General features: G+C 42.6%; 1 pseudogene; it reads left to right on the forward strand.

Annotated features, from left to right (window-relative positions):
• Positions 1-2,899: 2,899 nt before the first annotated feature.
• Positions 2,900-6,324, forward strand: LOC100410510 (bifunctional phosphoribosylaminoimidazole carboxylase/phosphoribosylaminoimidazole succinocarboxamide synthetase-like; annotated as a pseudogene).
• Positions 6,325-6,578: the final 254 nt, after the last annotated feature.

Below are 6,578 nucleotides of genomic sequence, written 5' to 3' on the forward strand. Positions count from 1 at the left end.
TTTCCGTATGTCTAGAACCTTTTAACTCAAAACTATTTGTCCTGAAATGGCAGTTTTACAATACTGAGTACGTGTAATACAAATTCACTGAATAAAATAAATGAGGAAAAAACTGTAAAAGGCACAAATTGAAATTAACGGGGATTCTGTTTTCCTCTAGTTCGAGTTTAAATAAACTCAAATAGATTTGGTATTGCTCCCAAACAGAAACAACATGCATTCCTGTTCTTGGATCACAAGTGGCAGAAGCTTTCAAGAGCTCTAGATAGCAACAGCAAAGCTTTAATCTTCTTAGACTTCCCTTTAACTTTCTCATGGTATATAAAACCTGTTGCTGGTTGGGCATGTCGGCTCACGCCTGTAATCCCAGCACCGTGGGAAGCTGAGGCGGGAGGATCACTTGAGGCCAGGAGTTTAAGACCCATCTGGCACCATCTCTACCAAAAACCAAAACCAAATCAATTGTATCGTCAACTGAGGCCCTTGTCTCCTAATTTTTTTACTCTTTACTTACATATTTTACACAGAGATTACAAATGAAAGATCCTCAGTTTCCATTTGTACCCTCTTTTTCCTACTCTTGGTCCTTCTCAAAACTCTATCACTGTTATTTAGTGAGGAGTGGGAAGCCCATGAAAACTTGGAAATCTGTTTAGTCACAATTTCCCCAGAAAACTCTGGGGAAGAAAAATTCTGAAGCTTCTTTTGCCCAAGGAAATGAGAAAGCTACTTACTATAAACCATCTACTATGGAGATCATGACCCTTGAAAAAGAGATAGTTTATTTTTCTTTATATTATCTGAAACAAATAAAGAACATCTCAGTGTAACTAAATGCATTTTTTAGTGTACATCAGAAAGAAGTAATTGCTTAATAAAGAGTACCTGCACTGAGTTTTATTTCTGTTGATGATGAAAGGTAAAGCAGCTATAGAGCTGAGCTGCCCTAAAACAATATAAACAAGTCACTGCCTTAATGGTGCTTCTAACAGTAACAAAGCAACGGTCCATGATAAACTATGTTAAAGAATACTTTCTTCTTGCTCTTCCTGGTCAATTTCATTCAATTGAGTTCCACAATTCAGAAATAAGTCAAGGAAAGGTAAGAAAAATGGAGTACTGAACCAGGCGCAGTGGCTCAAACCTGTAATCCCAGCACTTTGGGAGTCCAAGGTGGGTGGATCAAGAGGTTGAGTTCAAGACTAGCCTGGCCAAGATGGTGAAACCCCCATCTCTACTAAAAATTACAAACAAAATTAGCTGGGCACGGTGGTATGCACCTGTAACCCCAGCTACTCAGGAAGCTGAGGCAGGAGAATTGCTTGAACCCAGGAGGTGGAGGTTGCAGAGCTGAGATCCTGCCACTGCACTCCAGGCTGGGTGACAGAGTGTGACTCCATCTCAAAAAAATGAAAAGAAAAATGGAGTGCCTATACATCTGAATCCTGACTCATGCACGAGTGTTTTATCTCAAATTGGCTAGACATTTCTCAGAGTAAAGGATCACTGGCAGTGTTTGGAAGTTAAAGGAGAATAAAGAACTGTCTCATCAATCATGCAGCTTATGTTGTGGACTGAATGCATCCTCCCAAAAATGCATCTATTGAAGCCCTAACTTCCAATGCTATAGTGTTCGGAGGTGAGGCCTTTGAGGGGTAATCAGGTGAGGTCATGGTGCCTATGATGGGATTAATAATCTTATAAAGGGGAAGAGATTAGAACTTTCTCTCCACCATGTGAGGATATAGCAAGAAGACAGCCCTCTGCAAACCAGAGAGTGGGCCCTGATCAGGAACCAAATCTGCTAGCTCCTTATCTTGGACTTCCCAGCCTCCAGAACCATAAGAAATAAATGTTTAAGCCAGAGGTCCCCAACATTTTTGGCACCAGGGACTGGTTTTATGGAAGACAAATTTTCCACAGATGGGTGGAGCAAGGCAATGGTTTCAGGATAAAACTGTTCTACCTCAGATCATCAGGCATTAGATTTTCATAAGGAGTGTACAACCTAAATCCCTTGCATTCACAGTTCACAACAGCGTTTGTGTTCCAATGAAAATCTAGTGCTGCCACTGATCTGACAGGAGGTTGAGCTCAGGCAGTAATGCTCACTCACCCACTGCTCACCTCCTACTGTGTGGCCTGGCTCCAATCAGGCCATGGATGGGTACCTGTCTATGGCCTAGGGGTTGGGGAACCCTGGTTTAAGTCATCCAGTCTATGGTACTTTGTTACGGCAGCCCAAGCTAAAACAGTTCAGTACGTTGAGATCAATGTAAAAATTACCTTTTCCTTAAACAATCTCTATGATCCATTAACAAATGAAGGTCAGATAGAATATTCCAGAATGCTGTGATAGCACCTGTGTGTTCCATCATTCTTCTTTTTTGAGACAAGATCTTTATTGCCCAGGCTAGACTTAAACTATCAAACTCCTGGGCTCAAAAGATCCTCCTGCCTTGGCCACCCAAAATGCTGGGACTGCAGGCATAAGCCACTCGTCCTGTCAGGACTGGCTTTTTAAAGAGGCATCAGGGCCAGGCACAGTGACTCACACCTTGTAATCCCAGCACTTTGTGAGGCCAAGGTGGGTGGATCACTTGAGCTCAGAAGTTTGAGACCAGCCTGGGCAACATGGTGAAACCCCATCTCTACAAAAAACTACAAAAACTAGCTGGGTGTGTTGACACACACCTGTGGTCTCACCCACTGGTGAGGCTGAGATGGGAGTTCTTGCTTGAGCCTGGGAGGTCAAAGCTGCAGAGAGCCAGATTGCATCAATGCACTTCAGCCTAGGCGACAGTAAGAATCTCTGTCAATAAATAAGCAGCAGGTATCAAATATTCACAAGAGATTTCTGCCTCTCAGCATGGGTGCAACTCTCGTCCCACTCAGGATAATGGTGACAGCTGAGGCACTGAACATTGGCAAAAAACTGTATGAGGGTAAAACAAGAGGTCTATGAATTGTTTGGTAGATAGGCCAGGAAAAGTCCTCCTGCAGTCCAAGGACCAGTCTACAGCAGGAAATGCAGTTAGAATCACCTGGAAGGAAAGGCTGCAATTTCAAATAAAATTACCAGTTTGCGGAGGCCGGGCGCGGTGGCTCAAGCCTGTAATCCCAGCACTTTGGGAGGCCGAGGAGGGTGGATCACGAGGTCAAGAGATCGAGACCATCTTGGTCAACATGGTGAAACCCCATCTCTACTAAAAATACAAAAAATTAGCTGGGCACGGTGCTGCGTGCCTGTAATCCCAGCTACTCGGGAAGCTGAGGCAGGAGAATTGCCTGAACCTAGGAGGCGGAGGTTGTGGTGAGCCGAGATCGTGCCATTGCACTCCAGCCTGGGTAACAAGAGCGAAACTCTATCTCAAAAAAAAAAAAAAAAAAAAAATTACCAGTTTGCATTTTTCTATTACAGGAAGCAGGTATTAAAACTGCTTTCACTAGAAAATGTGAGACAGCTTTCATTGTGTCCTAGTGTGAAATAATTCCAGTTGAATGGGTTTGCAACTGGTTCTTACTTCAAAAGAAATCCTGGTGTCAAGGAAGGATATGAGTTTTACCCACCTAAAGTGGACATGTTTTTCAAGGATGATACCCACAGCGGTCTAGGGAACAGCTAATTGCAGCAAAATTTGGCTTTGCTGTGCTTGGTATAAAACTGAAGTGGATATCATGAGTCATGCTACACAGGCTGTTTTTGAAATTCTGGAGAGATCCTGGTTGCCCCCCAGCACTGTACACTGGTTGATATGAAGATTGAATTTGGTGTTGATGTGACCAGCAAAGAAACTGTGCCCACTGAAGTTATTGATACTGATTCCTAGAGACACTGACCATCAGGAGATCAGAGCCAATAGAAAGACAGTCTTTTAATCATACTTTAAAAAATGTTATTTAAAAAAAATAGAGACAAGAGTCTTGCCATGTTGCCCAGGCTAGTTTCGAACTCCTGGGCTCAAGCAATCCTCCTGAAAGTTTTTAGCCTCTGAAAGTGCTGGGATTATAGACATGAGCCATGACTCCTGGCCAAAAGATAAAGTCTTACCAAGGCTTCAGTGTAACTCCTAAAGGTTTGCAGATGGTAAAGACAAACTTTGCGTGGGTTGTAGAGAGTAGAGTCGCTTTTGAAATCAGAGTCAGTGCAGTCTTGCAGTACTGTTGGGTTCTATTTCTGATCTTAAGTCACTGTGAAAAAATTCAAGAAGGCCTGTGGAAATTTGGCATTCCATGTGGACTTTGAGTAATATCTGCACATAAAGGACTAGATGAAACTCTGAGGATTAAAGCTGAGTATGCAGAGGGGGCATTCATACTGTATTTGTGGCAGGGAGAAGCAATGGTTTGGGAACACTGCTTATCCAGTTATCTGCTGTCCTCCCCTTACACCAGACTGAGGCATTCAGGATGTGTGGTCTCAGCTGTTCAACCATACTTTCTCCAGAAGGATGAGCACAGTTTGCTGCTCATATATTTGGATTAAACAACCATTTATTATGGGGCAAACTGAAAGTAAGCACTTTGAACACATGGATTTCCTGGAAGAAAGGTGACAAAATCAGAGAAAGAACATCATTGCATTTTTTTAGGGGGAAAAGTACACTTTTCTAATTTAGCTGCAGAAAAATCAAGCAAGATGAAAAAAATTACAGAACACACAAAAAATATATTAGTGAATACATGCTTCTCTAGATTAAAAAAAATTCACAATGTAATTAAAACAGGTAAGTGCTGTGAAAAATAGAAACATGGTGACATAAGAAGAGCCTGACAGGCGGAACCGAAACAAGTCCTGAGAGTGTAAGCCAGCTTCCCCAAGGAAGTGACATTTGAACCGAGATCTGAAGGACAGAGTTGATAAATGAAGTAGAGAAAGGGAGTGCTGAGGGCAGAGGGCAACTGCATGGGTAGAGGCTGGGAGCAAGATGAATACAGTGTGGCCCAAGTAATTAGGAAGTGCCAGTGGCTGGAGTGCAGAGACAGCAGGGCAGTTTAGCTAGACACAAGAGTAAGGGAGGCAAGGTGTTTGGTCTTTATGGCAGAGGAAAGGCATTTATTGAAGTGACATTTAAAAAAATTACTGATGGTTGGGCACGGTAGCTTACGCCTCTATTCCCAGCACTTTGGGAGGCTGAGGCATGTGGATCACTTGAGGTCAGAAGTTTGAGATCAGCCTGGCCAAGGTGGTGAAACCCGCCTCTACTGGAAAAAACACAAAAATTAGCTTAGTGTGGTGGTGGGTGCCTGTAATCCCAGCTATTCAGGAAGCTGAGGCAGGAGAATCACTTGAACCTGGGAGGCAGAGGTTGCAGTGAGCCGAGATTTTGCCACTGCACTCCAGCCTGGGTGACAGAGTAAGACCATGTCTCAAAAAAAAAAAAAAAAAAAAATTGACAATATGAATATTGCCAGGATATGAGAACTGAGATAAATCCTATTTTACCTTCAATTTCTACTTTAAAATCAGCTATGCTCTTTTGGAGAAAAAAATTCCCTAGTTGGAAACTTCAGCTAAATAGATGTAAGATGGGAGTCAGCCCCTCGGGGATTGGGAGTGCTCTGTAGTTATGCGGAGGTTCCCCAGGGCTCTTCCTGGTCAGGCCTATTGCTCACTCTGGAGGTCTAGAACTCTACAATGACTGCTAGAGGTGGATTAAAACATTTCATCAGATCATGTGATTATTAAACACCATTTTTTAAATGAATTCCAACTTTACAAGTTCAGGATATTGCACTTTCTCTTTATGATGAATTTCAATTGCAAACAGGACTTTTAGAAGCAACTGCTCCTTTACTTTGCTGTTCTTATCAGGCAACCTCAATATGGCTAAAACTTCACACTCTCCTAACCAATGAGCCACAACAGAAAGGAGCAGCTCTGAAGGCAAAAGTAGGTATTTAAAAAAAAAAACTGAAAAAAGCAGATATCCAGACCATTTAACTTGGGAGTAAACATTACATGAGGCTACTCTATTACAACAGAAAGTCCTGATAAGCTGAATCAAGGAAGTTTATACTCAGTAGGGAAGTTTACAACATATGAGGAAGACCTTTAAGAAATAAAATGCGGATGGGCACAGTGGCTCACGCCTATAATTCCAGCCCTTTGAGAGGCCAAGGTGGGCAGATTGCTCGAGCCCAGGAGTTCAAGACTAGCCTGGGCAACATGGCAAAACACCATCTCTACAAACATTAGCTGAGCATGGTGGCACGTGCCTGTAGTCCCAGCTACTCAGGAGGCTGAGGCAGAAGGATCACTTGAGCCCAGGAAGTCGAGGCTACAGTGAGCCATGATCATGCCACTGCACTCCAGCCCAGGCAACAGAGACCCTGTCAAAAAAAATAAAAAAAGCTTTGCAGTTAAGCTACCTGGAAAATAAAACTTACATGAAACCTCTCTTGGACCAATAAGACGGATAAACAAAGGAATTTTACTTGCAACACCCCCAGGTTAAGTTTAGTCAAGGTAGTGTGCTAAATGTTTTCTGAATAAAAAGACTAACAGATTACTAATACCACAGAAAAGGAGCGTGCTGGTAATAAGGAACTACTCAACCATAAGAGGAGACCAAAAA

The sequence above is a fragment of the Callithrix jacchus genome, chromosome 1, assembly GCF_049354715.1.
Source record: "Callithrix jacchus isolate 240 chromosome 1, calJac240_pri, whole genome shotgun sequence".
Classification (NCBI taxonomy): Eukaryota; Metazoa; Chordata; class Mammalia; order Primates; family Cebidae; genus Callithrix; species Callithrix jacchus.